This window comes from Accipiter gentilis, chromosome 19 (genome assembly GCF_929443795.1).
Source record: "Accipiter gentilis chromosome 19, bAccGen1.1, whole genome shotgun sequence".
NCBI classification, from domain to species: Eukaryota; Metazoa; Chordata; class Aves; order Accipitriformes; family Accipitridae; genus Astur; species Astur gentilis.
This window is the reverse complement of record NC_064898.1, coordinates 5,542,493-5,559,980: the sequence shown is the minus strand read 5'-3', so window position 1 is coordinate 5,559,980 and position 17,488 is coordinate 5,542,493. Positions and strand designations below refer to the sequence as shown.

General features: G+C 42.0%; 1 protein-coding gene across 4 annotated transcripts in view; it reads right to left on the bottom strand.

The window, feature by feature from the left end:
* Positions 1-17,488, bottom strand: part of LNX2 (ligand of numb-protein X 2) — a 63,860-nt gene that overhangs the window by 33,510 nt on the left and 12,862 nt on the right. Inside the window, exon 2 of one of the 4 annotated variants that reach the window (XM_049823221.1) lies at positions 34-208. The exons of the other annotated variants lie outside the window; for them this stretch is intronic. The gene's annotated coding sequence lies outside the window, so the exon portion shown is untranslated. The remainder of the gene's footprint in view (positions 1-33; positions 209-17,488) is intronic. 4 annotated transcript variants of the gene reach the window in all.

Below are 17,488 nucleotides of genomic sequence, written 5' to 3'. Positions count from 1 at the left end.
CAAAATGAAATGAAAGTGAAAATAACCACTTACCTGCCGGTCGAGCCAAAGACAAATTTCCTTCCTAGCGCAAAGAAGATAACGAAAGCAGTATCTCATTATTGCTGTTGTAACAGGTGGGCTTTTTTATCCAGTGGGAGCAAAAAAAAAAGTACCCCAGCAGTCCAAAATCCACGACAAGGAGACAATTAGCGACGCTTTCTTCTCACTGATGGAGCAGAGGAGAAAGGCAAGAAAGAGTAAAACATTTGCTTAGCCGCCATGGTTATTTTCTGCAGTGCAATCTGTCCACCAGCCCTTGCCATATGTGCCACCCTTTCTGTTTGGAGAGATGAAGGCAGCAGAAAGCTGTCCATCAAGATGCTAAACCTTCTGGAAAGCCCTCCCCTGCACACTTTGCCCTGAAACGGGGACTTTCGTGGATGAACAGAAAACACTTAACTAGATTAAACGTAGCTGGTTCCTGGATATGCACAGAGACAATTTGATTTGATTAATTCAAATTTTAAGGAGCTGAAGAGATTCAAAGAAAATAAAGAAGAAAGCGGCGAGCTGTGTTCCCTTCTTCTGCTCTTCTGTATAACCAGGCCCATCCCTATGGGTGTGCGTGGAGAAAATTCAGGGAGACAACACTTGGATTAATCACAAACCGGCTTTGATGACAGAGAGAAGCTGGGGGTGGAAGGGTGGAAAGAAGGATAAAAGAACTTTCTGCGTAGTTAAACTGCAGGACTAACTATTTTCAGGGAGAAACACCAGCCCCATCTCTTCCTTTGGGCGTATGCCACCTTGCCTAACATGTTACAGCTGGTTTCCCCCACCAACCACAACCCGAGTGATGGTGGAAAGCTATTTTAACAGGTAAACTATGCTGTTACCAAGCAGTTCTTCAGCTCAGCCACATCATGAAAAATTGAAGCTACCCCCTACTAAGCTAACAAAAAAAAACCCCAGTCTCTCTCAAAACAAGGATTTCTGAGATCTGTGTGAGCCAGAGCCAAGAGGACACGCTCTAGAGATGGCTCAGATGAATAAGCCACACGCCGTCCTTCCTCGGCAGGAAAGCAGGCAGGGTCCTCCGCAGGAGCGAGCGCCCATCGGCTGCGAGGAACCCGCGACAGCCTGTGGCCAGAGGAAGAAACCTGCAGGTATGGGAGAAAGGGTGCAGAGGATGGTCCAGACGGAAAGTTTGCGGCTTCAGCCTCCGGCCTCGACCTGCCAAACAGCACCCCGGCAGCTCAGGAGCATCACTTGAAGAGCTAAGGCAATCTCCTAAACCGGTCTGCCCTGCCTAAGGACTGCTTATTTTCTCCCTAATGAAAGAAAGCAAATCTCACCACATCAGGACTCTCCAAAAAAAAAAAGAAGAAAAAAACCTCCGCCTTAAGCCTACAGTCAAAATGGAGCGTTTTAACTCGGGCTACCTACACCCGGGCCAAATTAACCAGGAGACATGACTTGCTCGGGAGCAGGGGTACGGCATGCGGAGCGACGAGTTCACCTGCGAAACCACCCCAATTTGGTCTGCAGCCCAGTGTGACCAGGGAGCAGGGAAAGCTGGGCTGGCTCCGGCCAGCCCTTGGCAAGCAGGACTTGCCAAGTTTCAGGTGACTCCCGAAATCACCGCCACGGCTGAGCAGTCCCTACCTGTGCCTGCGAAGGACGTTAGGATGCCACCCGCTAGCTGTCACTGGAATTAAATCCACAATAAAGGCGAGTTCTTTGATTCTTAACGCTGTGCCTCTCCCTGCTAACTCTGCTGAAGACATTTCGCTTTGCTGCTGTACATTACTCAACTTCCACCTAATTTCCAGGGAGAGCTTTCAGTCTGACCCGCGTAAAAAGGTTATTTTCAGAGCCAGCTGCCCGACCCAGCTTTGAGCACACAGGAAAGGCAGAGCGTGACCTGTCCTCACGCTCTCTTACAGTTATACAAAATAACCCCATGTTATTTTGTAGGACGCTTGTCAGAAAATAAAAACTTTACATTGAGATCTTCTGATTACACTCTCTATATGGACACGTACCACGCTTCAGATAGATGTACTCTATACACAGATACTGAAAATAAATGCAGCCACACATCATCAGAATTTATATAACAAGAACCTGTTAGATCTAGAAGCTGTCATCTTAAATATACAAGTAGTACCTTAAATAAAAAACATGTAAATATTTTGGATCTAAGCAGGTCTTTACATACCCAGCAGACAAGTACTTGATCCAGGGCCTCCAGACTGGATTCAGAGAGGGAAGTGGACGTTGAGTTGAGTATGTAAAGTCAAGTCTGGTTATACAGATTTGACAGAGACAAAGAATATGGAAGCAAAGGCAGCACTGCATTTATTTTTAATCTAACTGTAGGAATCATATATTCTCCGCTTCAGCCCTTGTAATTCCACCGCCACCAAGAAAGAGTGGACACAACATTTGTTGAATGAAAAAAAAAACCCCAACAACCACCCCCCCCCCCAAAAAAAAATTTTCCTAAAACATTTCTCTCTCCCCTAACCACGTTTGTGAGCTGTTTATTTCAATTACTTTTGCTATTAGCTTGGCTGACTGCACATTAAATATATATATACACATACATATATATATGTATATTAAAAAAAAAATAGAAGTTCAGCACCTATTAGATAGGGAGGCTTTTAGAGCACAGTTTATCTGCCCGAAGTGCAAAGTTTGGCTGCTGCAGTGTGTCCCCTGAATCCTGTTAGTGCTCTCAGAAAGAAACTACTTCAGCAGGAGCCCTGTTGAAAAACAGGCCTTTAAGATTCAAGTGAAAATGTTAGCAAAGACACATAGTAACACGCAGTAGGCCAACAGGTCCTGGTATGTATTCTCAAATGACTGATGGGCTAAACATTAAGTGGCCATCTTCTACCTCCCCCTTGCAGAATGAATAATGTGGAGGAGTGAGCGCTGAGCTGCTGTTACAGCATTTCTGGCTGCTTTCCTCAGTAGTCTCGTTCTCTTTGTTTAAAAAAAAAATGAGATTCCTAAACAAAGGCAGACAAATGAAAATCATTACCTTCTAAGTGAGTAGTACAAATTAAAATAAAATCAAAGAAAAAAAATGACACTAAGGACACGTAAATGGTACCACCTATGTAAAACACCAAACTGGTAGTCGTATGCAGAAATTATATATAACAGATATATTATGATAACTATAAATAAAGAAATAAACTAGAATAAAATTGTCCAATAAAAGTACAAGACAGTTAAATGCTCAGAGAAGGCTACTTGTCCTACAAGCGAACAGCGAGAATGGTCAGGAGAAGTTTGCTGGGTTGGAGAATCACCAGGGCTCCAACTGCTACGCTCCTCTAGCAAAGAAAAGCTGAGTTGTTAAAAAACCAAAGGCCTAGAATGATGAAAGAAAAATGCCTTTCAGTTCTCAGATACTCAATCATGAATTTGCAAAACACATAGAAGACTTTTACTCACGTCAATAGGGAATTCTGGTTCACCACATTTTGGGAAGAGAGCTGGAAAGAAGCGATGCGCTAAAGAGCCCCACCAAGTAGGACATTCACATTCCTAACTTCAGGCACCACTTTTCTGTATCCGTGGTCAAAATGGTTCCAGCAATAGAGGCTGACAGAAACATGCTACAGTGGGAAGGAGCCAACCTTCTCCTCCTCCTCCTCCCTGTCCAATCTCTTCTCAGCGTGCTGAAATTTTGCATTTGAGATTCTGTGGGGGATGATACAATTTTCACTTCCTCATTTATTCTATGTATTCAACCCTTAAGAGCTAGCTCTTAAAATACCAGTCTTGCTTTGAAGGATATTACTTCATTAGCATTGCTTTTAGAAAAAGGTCTTTAAGAGGCAGACGATTCAGCTTCCAGAGTACCCATCTTCTTTGCACTCGCTAACCACAAGGCTCATTTTCCCAAACCAAGCACTTCTCAACAAGTTAGGTTAGGTTCACAGACATCAAAAATGCAAACTCTCATTTATTTCCATACTTTTTTTTTTACTGCTAACTCATGCTAAACACTTTCACATGTTTTATGCCAGATACTTAGATGAAACATTTTTTAAACTTTATAAGCCTTTTTTTTTTTTTAATTGCCATATTGTCCAAGAGCCAGAAACCATCACAGACATGCTCCTACTGCACTGGGAGCCGTGCAAATGAACCCAAAAGATGATGCTGTCTCTGAGATAAAGACTCACATTCCCATGGGATACATCTCTTTTTGTGCTGTTTTCAGCTGGGACAGAGTTACATTTCTTCACAGTAGCTAGTCCGGGGCTGTGTTTTGGATTTGTGCTGGAAACAGTGTTGGTGACAGAGGGTGTTGTGGTTCCTGCTGAGCAGGGCTCACACAGAGCCAAGGGCTTTGCTGCTTCTCACCCCGCCAGCGAGCAGGCTGGGGGGGGCACAAGAAATTGGGAGGGGACACAGCCGGGACAGCTGACCCCAACTGACCCAAGGGATATTCCAGACCATAGGATGTCATGCACAGTATATGAAACTGGGGGAAGAAGGAGGAAGGGGGGGATGTTGGGAGTGATGGCGTTTGTCTTCCCCAGTCCCCGTTAGGCGTGATGGAGCCCTGCTGTCCTGGAGATGGCTGAACTCCTGCCCATGGGAAGTGGGGAACGGAGTCCTTGTTTTGCTTTTCTTGCATGCACGGCTTTTGCTTTCCCTATTAAACTGTCTTTATCTCAACTCACGAGTTTTCTCACTTTTACCCTCCTGATTCTCTCCCCCATCCCACTGTGGGGGAGCGAGCGAGCGAGCGAGCGGCTGCGTGGGGCTTAGTTGCCGGCTGGGGTTAAACCACGACACTTTTTCATAAAAAGGGAGCAGTGCTGCGCACCAAGACGATGAGACCCCAGAAATGCTACACAAGGTCCAGCGCTGCTGTAGACACCCGCTACCCTTCGTACAGCAGCAGCAGCAGTGGCAGCTCTGCTGGTAAGGCCAGGCTAGCTTAACGCAATGGCACTAGCATGCGATGGAGTATTGGGAAATAACGTACTTCCAAGCTTCTCTGTTCTTATCACCAACAACAGGGATTCAAGGAATTAGTCAGAAGTTCACCCGCAAACTGCCAGTTCATAAAATTGTAAATGACTCAAACTTACTACCAATTTCAGAACAGTCCAGATGCTCACAGGAACAGGGTCTAGCGGGTCAAAGAGACTACGCCACAAGTCATCTTCACCTGGCAGTCGCTAAAAAGCTAAGGAAAACCTAGAAAATGAGTGCACACTTTATCCCGAGAAGGATCCCTTCTGCATCAAGTTTGTAATATAGCAAAGTATGAGGGAACCCGCACAAAAAAAAAAAAATAGTCTGCTCTATAGTTATTAGTTTCCAGCTAGACACAGACATTTGGGTCAGAAAACCAACTTTTCACATTTCTGTAAAGAACTGTTTAATACTGCAATAAAAGCCAGCCTTGATTTTCACCGGGTTTGAGAGTCAAAAAGCTAATAATTCCAATTTAATGAATCAAGAGATGGGCAAACAGGGTAATTGAAAGCCTACATCCTGTCCTTTCTGTGTGTGATCTGAAAACCGAAGTGCAGTCAAGAACATGATGCGATTTTCCTTCAAAGGAGACATCTTTCTTTAAAAGCAGCAGACTCAACTACAAGCAACACTGTGTCTTATTATCAGTCATATGGGATGAGAACACAGAAACAAAAAATAAAATCCCAGGCAGCTGGTCTGCCTCCATATATTGAGTGAAGATAAAGAAAACACATAGCGAAAAGGAAAGAGTCCTGAAAAGGCCATCCTAGCTTAACAATTTTAAGACGGAAAAGGTAAAACCTTTCACAGAACCAAGAAGTTACACTAGAAAGCTACTGTAATAATATAGAATACTTTGGCTAAAAGGAGTAATCTGCATTACATTTCCCTTTATAAACTTCAGAACTGGAAACATACTAACTCAGATTCACTGCTTGTCCATACAAACCGGTTTAACTGACCATGAAGTTTCAATAAGGTCAAATTCTGAACTGATACTTATTTTGTTGTTAAAGCATGTTGTGTTGCTTTAGCTTCAGCCAATCCCTACTACTAAATGGAAGTAAATACAAAGCTAAAAGTGTTTACAAAGAGTCTTGGGTTTTTTCACTAAGTAAATGCAAATAAATCACTGCACCTTTCCCATATGCAATAGAAGATGGATTTGGGTTTTTTTTGGGGGGGATGCTGGATTTGGAGAACAGCACATCTGTTGGGGCTCCGGCTGGCTGGAGACCCACGTTCTCCACAGCCCTCTTGACTCCCTTCAGACTTGTGAATGTAACTGATGGGATGCTTTGGCTCATAGATTCCTATTTAGCTGCAAACTGGGGGTCAAAGCATGCAACGAACTAGCTATAAAACCTTGTCCCAAATAATTATTGTAAACATTGGTATACAGCATGCTTAGGGTAAGAAAATACACAAACAAAACCGCTGAACCTCACCAACAATTTCAAATCTTCTATTAAAAAAAACCTCCTAACAGCCAGACCTGACACCTCACTTGCTTTCCAGTTTTTCTCTTTCCCTCCTTCCACTCCCCAAATCCTGGATAAACAGTGAAACAAGAATCATTCTTCTGGGACAAACATTTCCATTTGAAAACATTAAGTAGAGTTATTTCAAAATACCTACACACTAGAGCTCTTAACTTTTATTTTCTTCTACCAAGAAGTCCTGAAAGCAAACAGATTTAATAAAAAGAAGGAACAAATACATGAATGATCTTCTGTTTCTCGTTCTGTTTTTCAGCAGTGTATCATCCCTTTCTGTCTTGAAAAAATCTTAACCAGAGAACTTGTGTTACTTAAAGTTTGCATGCACTGCACAACGCCTGACGAAATGAGAAGCCTTTTTTTACAAGGTGGTTATAAAGGCTACCTGGAAGTTTACCAGTGTTTCTAGGATGCCTATCGGAAAACCTTATGGATAACTGTACAAGTATTACTACATACGTATCCTAGGAGACCAAAGAGCTTTCATATTTAAGAGCTTATTTCCCAGTCACCATCTCGATACACATCTCATGCATTTATAAATAATACCAATAGCCATGAGAAAGGAGGACATTGGCTTAATTTCAGCCAGAATGTACATTAACCTCTGCTTATATCAGCAAAAATGTTTCATTTTATTTCACTTCTTCATTCTCACCTTCTGACTACTAAGATGTCAGAAATCTCAAGTAATTCATGAAATGTGTTTCTAAACTTGAATTTTACAAATGAGCAAAGCTAAAATTTTTCAATCTTTAAAAATTCATATCCATACATGCAAATCACCAAAGAGCCTTTGTATTCATGCAAGTGAAATGTAGATTTCTGACCGCAACATTTTCCAAAGCATCAACCTGTTAAATACAACATATCAGAGAACCATATGATTTAGGAAAAACCCACAGAAAGAGAAATGAAAAAAAAAAAAAAGAAAAAAACCCCCACAAAACGAAAAGCACAAACCAGCTAATTCAAGAGAGACTCACTTTACACTTCGGGGTAGAATAGCCTATGCATTTGAAAAAAGCCAAATTGAAAGGACTCCCTTCGTTTCTTGTTTGTCATTCTCATCACAAGGTCTAACCTGCAATTAAGCCCTCGGTGCCCAGCCTCTGAAGGAGAGCATCTTTGAAATGCTGAGTGGAGCCCCGGAAACACCCAGGTACAATTCCTCGGCAGCCGGCACCGAGGATCTGTTACAAAACCCGCAACGGAGAGCACGACAGCCCCTTCCCCTTGTCACCTTTTTAGCCTACATTTCTTACCCTTCCATCCCAGCAGAGGCGAGCAGGGAGCACAGCGTACCTGCCCAACATAAAGGAAAAGAAGAATATACTGTTGTTCTCCTGGAGGAGGGGATATCACATGACAACAGGGAACTTCAAGGAAAAAGGTTGTCAGCATGCCGGTATACACAAATTAATTCACTGGTGGGTAATTAAAAGAGGACCAGCCCCTCCTATAACCACGAAGCAGCTCTCGGGGTTTGATTTACTTGAAGCAGTAAATTCACCTCCTCACCTAACCTCACACGAATACGAGTGAAGCCCTAATAGCTGTGGCTCAGCAAATACTAACCGGAGCAGAAGCCAGCCTAAAAGACGGGCAGGCGCTCTCTTACGCTGTGTCCTTTTCAAACACTAAACCCAACATTAAAATTAACCGCAGGCTAACATGTCGCCAGCAATTTCTTACGAATGCATAATGAAATGGTGCTACTACATCTAGTAGCAAAACCACCGTTTTGTAAGCACACCCGGTGAGCGTGTGCAGGTATCTCACACGCAGGAATGCTTACAATAACTCCAAGTATATAGTGGCTTGACGACACATACAGGACATTTCAAGTCTCTGTCATGCTCGCTATGTGCTATGAATATTATGAAAAGCAACACAGTGTTTGCAAGAAAAACAACAAGTTTGATTACATAACATTATTTTTCTTTCCTCCCCTCCTCTATTTAAGCAAATTCTGCTTTTTAAAAAAGAAAATTAAAATGAAATGTTGGAACTGTCTCAAAACTGTGCGTACTTTCTGGAAAAGTTTCAATTTCTGTATAGTTTTTTAATTCAGTATCTCAATACTAGAGGGGTATTCAGAGCAAAAAGTCAGTTTTACATCCCCAAATTACCCTGCTTTTGTCAATTAAACAAAGAAGGGGCTGGGGGGAGGGAGAGGGGAAGAGTATTCTAGGTTTTTTTCAAATTAACTAACTTCCTGGCTTTTTGAATACTAGATACACTGCATATTTGCAGACTTACAAGCTACAAACTACTGTCTTCCATGGCAGCTTTTGTAAAGTCCAGTGTATTGGACTTCAATAACTCCACTTTCAAACTGAATACTTAAGTACTACTTTTCCATTATACTGGACATAATACAAATAACACGCACGAGAGGCTACAGCCAGCTAAATACGATAACCGCCATATCCCTCAAGACACAGTCCTCTCCCTTCCCTTACTTAGTTCCACGACGTGAATGAAAAAAAACCCCTAAACCTACAAACACCACCATAAATCACCAGTAGACAGGTATGCTCCAGTGGCAAAGGGTTCAGTTTGAGGTCTCAGTGGATGCTTCAGAAGACTTCAGGGTGGTCTTTATACCACCCTCCACTTGAGAAAACACGACTGCAAAGTAAATTACCCCTCTGAAAAAGTACCAAAACTGTTTTCCTTGACTCTTCTTGGCTTGGCACGGTCTTAAACAAACAGGCTTGGATGAACAGCGTAACGAAGAGGACTGATGTCCTTCTGGTTCACAGGAGAGCTGCGTGGCCTAGAGCACCCCACCGAGGCCACCAGACCCGTTAAATAAATTGTCTGATCAGAAGCCAGGCCGGTTCTGCTCCTTCCTGCGAGATAAAACCTGCGATGGTATTTCAAAGACCTAGAGAGCGCTATGAAACTTTTGACCTCTGCTAGAGACGTTTCCAACAGCACTAAAATGACGATGTCAATGATATTTACGCTAGGCTAGGGTCGTTTTCCTTCGGTTTCAGCATTTGCCTGTAATAGACCATTTCATCTGGAGAACCAATATAAACCATTCCAGCGTTCCTCTGTCAACACACCAATACTACACCTACGTGGGCTTCCTTTAGCACGCAAGTGTCATGAACTAAAATAAAAAGGAAGCCATAGCTAGAAATGGCATTTGCCAAGATACGAAGATTTTTAACGGGGGGATCTTAGCTGTACTGTGAAACGCAGCAAAGGAAGGGGGTAAAAGCAGAGCCTTCACGCTGCCGCGCAAAAGTAGGCTCAAAAAAAAGTTGTTCCCCAGCCCAGCCGCCGCAGGGTTCCCTCCGAACCCCCAAACGCCAGCACTGCTCTCACTGCCCACGAAGGCGGAGGAGGACGGCCCGGATCTGCTGGCTCAGCCAACGGGCTGAAGCAAAATTCTGGGTTTGAGCCCCAGAATCTCCTTCAGGAGCCGTGTCTTCAAAAGACATGGCTGAAGGAAGCATGTTCTCCTGAATGATGAGCCTATTCCCTGCATCAATATGGGGTTTAACGCACGGACTCCGCAGTTTTAGCGGTGCTTTGCAGCAGGAAAATTAAGATATTAGGATTTTATTTCAACTAAGCATGCCACGTGATTGCAATGAGCACCTGAATAATGAGATTTTATTGGAAAGAAAGAAAAACCCACCACAAAACCCCACACTATACTAACCTCAAGAAAAAAAAAAAAAAAAGTATTTCCAAAGGAAGAAGTAAACAACTTCCACCCTCAGTAAAAAGTTGAGAAATGTGCACACCACCACTGAAATATAATTAATACACAGCCTTCAGAAGAGTCCAAAGGAGCAATTTAATTAACTACCCGCTGATTTCATAAATGACAAGAACACACAAAGGTAATGGCACCTTATAATTGAAAATGTCCTGTTTATTTAGCTGAGCAATTGTGCTGTTCTATGTTGTGCATAAATATGAGAAAACACGTTTTGAACTCGTGACATTTTTAACTGTCGTGTAAGGTGTAACAGAACAACGTACTGCCCATGATATAGTCACTGTATACTCCACTTACTTAATGCCTTTACCCAAGAACCTCAAAGTCACTGACAACCATAAAGGTCTTGACCTTTCTGAAGTCTTTTGATGGGCCTTTTCCATGCCCTTTTCAAAAACGCAGAAAAGCTGGGAGGAAAAAACACAATTTTATTGGTATGCCACTTCAAACAAACTACCGCCTCATGGCAGGACTTAGTTTATATCTGTAGTTTTCCCACTTTCATACAGAGGGATCCTCTGTAAGCCCCATGAAATACTTCTGTTGACAATCCTGTAAATTTATTTTACAATTTCTCACCCTTTTCCTTCACGTGGGAAAAGCTTCCTTTCAGCTACTACATCCTTTACCAAAGCTGAAGAGAAGCAGCTTTTACCAAGGTAGGAAAACAATGTAACAAAATACGTGAAGGCTCTTCCTCATCTTTTTCATTGGTCTTTTCATGGATAAAGCTGAACTACATTAATATTCCTTCCTGCATTCACAAAGCTCAAAATGCCTTTGTGCTGCTACATTACAACCATCAAAGTCTATCTGCCTGAACATGAAACAGAGCAAGATCTGAATTTATGAGCTGTCCATCTCCTTATCTAATGGACGCGCTAGGAGCATTCATTTATACCTGCTTTGAGGCATACATAATTTAACATAACAGACTGAAGAGATTCTTCAAGCGCAGCGGTCTCCACTGGCAAGCTGATCGCCAGACTAAAAGATTTTCCTTACAGGACCACGAAACGAACCTCAGCGGTCCAGCTCCGCAGCAGCAGTGGCACGCGAGGACGGATGCGGCTGCCTCGTACGTCGGTCCCGGGATGCCTGGTCCCGCCTGTCCCCGCCAGCGGCAGCCCTGGGATGACATCAGTGACTTTACGTAGCGTTGGCTCCCTGCCCACCTCCTACAGGAAAAGCACTCCCTAATAGAAATGGTACCATTAAGCGCTGATCCCAACAGCGTCACTGTACGATACATCTAGCTGAAGCGATTAGTTTGCGTGTACCCATTAAATACACATTTCTGCAATTTTGCATCCAACGGTGAAATCTTTACTTATTGGTATTAGCTAGTCATGTTTACTGTTCCTGAGGGTTTCCGATCCTTAAATGTTTATGATATTTACTCAGTCTGTAGCAAAGCATTACCAAGCCTACCCAGCTGTATTAGCTGCCTGTCAGTGATGCTCCAGATATGTAAACATCTCTTTAAAATGATGAAACCCCCCATTACTTTAGGCATTATGGTTTATTTACCAGTTAGATGAGGCAAGAGAGGTTCTTGAATAAATACCATAAAGCAGTCTCTAATAATTTTTGTAACTCTTTATTTTTTTTAAAGCCTTTCCAGCTTTCACGTGTTAACTCTTTTTAAGAGCATTCACATCAGAAACCAGCAGGTCCCAGGTACCGCCTGTGCCCCATACCCCAGGAACAGCACCTTTGGGTTCCTTGTTAACACTCCCTTACGTATCCTTACTCAAAGTACTCTTAGGCGTCTTACCCCGGGACTGAACAGAGCTGCTTTCCAGTGGTTAATCGTGATGACTGCTGCATGTTTCCAGGATGCATTCACCTTGTGAAAATGGTTTAGATTTTCTGCTTCTAAATGTTATAGAAAATTTATTCCTTAAATTGTAATATATCATTTGACTGCCTGCAGCTTCCAAACTGAATTGGACTGCTCAATATTGCTGACTTGTTTCTAACATTTACTATTGCAATAAACTTTATCAGAAATGCTCGCCTTCTTCCATGCCACTAATATATTTTAAAAGAAAATGATGCTTCACGACTCTTTGAAAGAACTCCCATTTAGCCATCATATTCCTCCCTAACAACTGCACTCGAGTTTTCTTGAGTGGTCTTACCTGCAGTAAGAGCACATCCATAGTACACAGATTTCATGTGCTAGGTTAACTTGGTAACAAGCATTAGAAAAGAGACTGACTGCAGCCAGAGAAAGGCTTCATCACACAGTTATTTGTTGCAAGTGTCACCTCCCACTGGGGAAAGCTCTCAAAGATAAATGGTGTTTGTGTAACTCACCAAAAGTTGCCTGGGATGCAGGATGGGAAAAGGAACAAGGAGTCCTCAGTAGCACAGGAGAGCTCTGAATTTTTCACAAAATATCAGAACTTGCCATTGAATAGAGCAGAAATATCAGATCTCGAAGATGACCTTCCTCAAAACCTGCCCGTAAGAATCCCTGTACTGCTCAAGTTTGTTTCTTTTTAAATGGGTTAAATGCTGCCTATTTTCCCTAATTAATAGGCGGATTATTTTTTCCTTTGCAACACCATTCTCCCAAGTTTTCTGCTACGCGAGTTTGAAGAGCCAGAGCCACGGTGGTCTGCGGCTTGTTTATGAAACTGGCCCTTACCATCTCCCCAGGCAGCCCAGAGGGGCAGGCAGCCCCCGGGCATCCTCCCTCCTGCCTCCGGACGATCCCTGAGCCTACGGGTATGCGGCATGGATGGGAGGAGATAAGTTATTAAGTGATCAAAATACACACAGAAAAATAATTCATTTTAAATATTACACGAGGGATTTAAGTAGTTTATTAATTGCATCTTCTAGATTAATTTCTGCTTCCATTAGGTCACGGCACAGTGAAGTAATTTAAATCAAGGGATTTAACAGCACTTTGAATTAGTTTAATAATGCTAAAGCTTAGTTTATATATCCAAGTATTTAACTCACAAGAGCTACCTTGTTTCACTGTTTTATTAGTGAAATTAGTTAAAAATCAAAAAACCAATTAGTTTAAGAATCAAATGTTTTTCATTACCATTCCTGGTAGAGAATCTTATTTAAATTTTACAAGAATAATGAAAATAAACAATACCATTTCATGTTTAAATACAACTTAAACCTTTAAGCTTAAAGGTATTCACTTAAACAAATCATACTGCTTATCACTACAAAATTAGATTCTTCCAGTACAGTAATATTGCTTTTTTGCTTTCCTGCCCTCCCTGCCACCAAAGAAGGCTTATGTTTCATTTCTACCACCACCGAACAGCCCTTCCATTTGCTGGTATTTCACCACAGAATGTAATTTTGGAAGTGGCAGAGCCTTGCCTTGAGCTTGAATTATTGCCACCAAAAATCTCATCCTTACAAAATCAGGATGAACAGAAAAGCACAGTCAAAAGTGTTTTTCTCTGCACATCAGCGGTTCAACCACCTCAACACTGACACCTCTGCACAGGACCCGCTTTCATACAGCCCACTCAGATTCTTCAACCCAGCAGCTCAAACATTTGTTATCTTTTAGCAAAATACCTGCTACTGACTATTTGCATTTCACAGCCTTTCCCACAGCTTCTGGTTGTAAGAGCAACCTTCAGGGTGGCTTTCACTAGCCCTCTCTCATTCCATATTTCAACACTCCAGGAGAACACGGATGCTCAGCTTCCAGGGCTCAGCTGAGGGAGCCTGTAGCTCACAAAACCAGAACTTCTTACACCATCTCCCTATATGTCTACTAGTGTCACAGCCAGAGGGTTATTTTCAAAATGTCTTCTGTATGTGCATTATCTGTTTTCAATGAAATAAAGAATACAAGAAAATTATTCAAACAAAATATGAGACTATCTGCCATAAAACTGACCTGGCAGAGAACCTTAGCGTTTCTTAGAGACAACAAATGACCTTAAAGTCAATTTTCTGAATTGAGAGGAATCCATTCTACTGCTACATTTCCTAAGTAATTTCTTATAGAAGAATTACATTAGGAGTTGAGGACAAATTTAGTTCTTTCCACGCCAAAGCCTGCATTCACTTTGTGCCTTTATAAACTCCAGAATTGCTAAATACATGTAAACCTCTTAAATAAATAAATAAAGCCCCGAGAACATTTTTCTTCCAGAATTACTTTGCAGTGTAACTAGAATGGTACTTCTCCTTCACTGCAATATTATGTCGTGCTACTAACTCAAAAGTTCAAACCGTTTTCATTTCTTTATTACCAGTAGCAATCTAGGAAATGCTGCCATCAATAGTAAATCTACATGAAGTCGCACTCCTCTGGTGCATTTTGTGCATAGCAATCAGTTCATAACGCAATCTTGTGTTGTTTAAAATTCAGTTTATTCTTCAATTACTCTGCTAGCCCGACTCTAATTTATTGTATTTTCTGGTACATTTGATTTTGGATATTATGACATCCTGGCTCATGCCATTAGAGAGGAAACATAAAATGGTGAGGATGTCTAGGGACAGCTAAGAGTAAGATAGCAACAGCCTGGAAAATTAACAATATCACTGTCTCTGTGCTCAGCTAGACCTCTCCTGCATTAGCGCTAAAAAAAATTTGGCAGTATTTCTCCAATATAGACTTGACATCCAGGAATAGCCTCAGAGGCACCATAAAACCTCAGCTAGTGCGGCAGGCAGCTCGGGTGGTTGGGAGGGTGTTTGGCAGCCTCCGAGCCTGCCGGGGCAGCTGAGCTGCCAAAGAAATGAAACACTGGCCCTGCCGCTGCTCATAGCCCACCAAAGAACCCAACACGATTCTAAATGCCACCGATACTATATACATTGATTTTTTTTTTAATTTTTTTTTTTAAGCTTTGCATTGTCTCTGTCCTAGCTACCCTTTCTTTTTCCCAGCACCCAAGGTGAAATGAGAGGCAGCAGCCAGAACTCTTCTCAGAGCATCTTTCTTGAGAACCCTGGCAGAAGGGAGGGCTTCGCCTCCCCCTCCAGCTTGGCGACCGACTAAATTAACCTTCAGGGCACGATGCCAGCCCCACCTGCTTACTCAGGCTTTTGCCAGCAAGGGAAGCTCTCACCGCACTGATTTGTCCTTCGAAGGCGATCCTCTTTTGCTTACTTCTCACTTTGCCCTCCTACACCTGGCGTTTGAACTCCTGCATCCAGAGGATGGAGGGGCAGTCCTGATGGGGAGACATCAGGCTCCTGTATTCACATCTGACCTTTCTCCCCTCCAACAGATTCTGACTTCAAATGTGAAAAATCCTCATGTGACTGCACAGCTTGCTCTGTCCCAAGAAATTCCACACTGGGTTTTGAAAAAATTTATATTTCCCTTCTTTTCTCTGTTCTTTAGAAAGCCTGAAGACAGCTTGCCAAAACAATACCCAAGAGTGAACGCTTTGCAGGGAAACCCAGGCAGCTGGACCCACGAGAGGCTGCCAGCATTGGAAAGACCTTGCAGCGGGGGAAACCTGGCTGGACCCAAATCCTCACTAATCATTTTGTCCTCCAGAAAAAAAACAAAACAAAACCCAACCAAAAAACCCAGGAAGACTACTTTTTGTCTGTAGGATAACAAAGTTTTCTCCTGTCTCTAAGCTGTACTGTAGCTCAGGCAGTATTGCCAGCTCCTTCTAAACCTCATAAGCAGAAAGGATTTTACTAATGATGTAGCTGCTGCAACCATTGCAGTCATTTAAAAAGACAATGTCAAAAATTAGATGTAGTAATGTTAAAACATGACGCTTCAGGTTGCAGGCTAACTTACGAAATTAAGAAATGCCACTTTTTAGCTTACCCACGTTCAGTTTTCCCCACCCCTCCTGAACCTGTGTTGTAACCCAGCTGCTGGTTTCTGTTCAAAAGCTTTTTTCCTCCGCAGCCCGGTCCTGTGCAAAGGACAGACACAAAAGGGAGTAGCATGAGGGATGCACAAGCACGTTACCAGCGTTAGGTTGCTTGATTTCACACTTTAAAAACCCCACTGAAAGAAAGTTATTGGTGCATGAGAAATACGGAGTACAATTTTAGCTTGTAGTCAGAGTAAGTCAGATCAGGCCACCCTTAGGTGGGATGGAGAACTGGGACGGAGGGGCCCTTCCCTCCTGCTAAGCGCTATCCCATGCCCCAGTGTATCACCACCACGATGAGAGAAAATAGCTCCTCTCATTTTGGTGTATGGGTACCAGGAAAACATACTAAGTTCTTTAAAAGCACACGACAACATCAGCTCCAGTCATTTTCTCTTCTGAATCCCATATACTCTTAAGTAACTTGTCCATCCTTATGCTGCAAATCAACGTACACGCTCCGATGTCCGCCTACACCTGCTGTCATTATCCGTGTTTGAAACAAACCACGAATTGAGACCAGAGACTCGATTTCACTTCCCAGTGTGCAGAGAATAATCATCAATAATTGATGTCCGTCGGCTTCATTTGGGGCACTGCCTCGGGCATGCAATGGAGACTTACGGTATGCACCAAGAAAAGGAGGATTTGTATATATAAAATGATTTGATAATCTGAAAAAATCCTCAGTTAACAAGGAAGTTTACAGATAATCATATTAAAGATTAGAGTTGTTTTAAAACAATGCAGAATGTATTCGAGAACATCTGGGAAGAAAGATGGTAGTTTTAAAAGCAAATCCTCGGGGGAAAATATCTTTCCCCCTCAAACAGAAAACAGTAATTCACTTTATGAAATCCTAATCCTCTTCAATTCATGTTAAGGCAGAGCATTTTTTCCAATAAAGAGTTTTATCAATCTATTTAAATGCAATTTTATAAATACATATTTAAATATATTTAAATACAGTCTTAATATCTGATTAAATGATCAGTTATTCCACCTTTTTTTTGATTGCTTCCATTTTATTTCAAAGTCAGAAAACTGAGTAAGCTTAATATTAAATAAGGATAGAACTTAACCTCTGGACTACAGAAAAATATATCATGATAGCAAAAGCAATCTGATGGCTTTTTATATGCACCTACTCATCAGCTGGAAAATTAAGAAAATAACTCCTTCCATCTTACAAATGTTATTATTTTTCCATCACTCATTTACTGTTTTCCAAATTTTTGTTGTGGGGATTTATGTGAAAATCCCCCAATAAAACCCATAAATGGTTCATAGCGTTTTCTATAATCAATGTTCATAATTGATAATATTTATACAGATCTTCTAGTCAAGCAACACATTATCAAAGCTCCTCACTGCTATAACTGCTGACAGCACCAGAA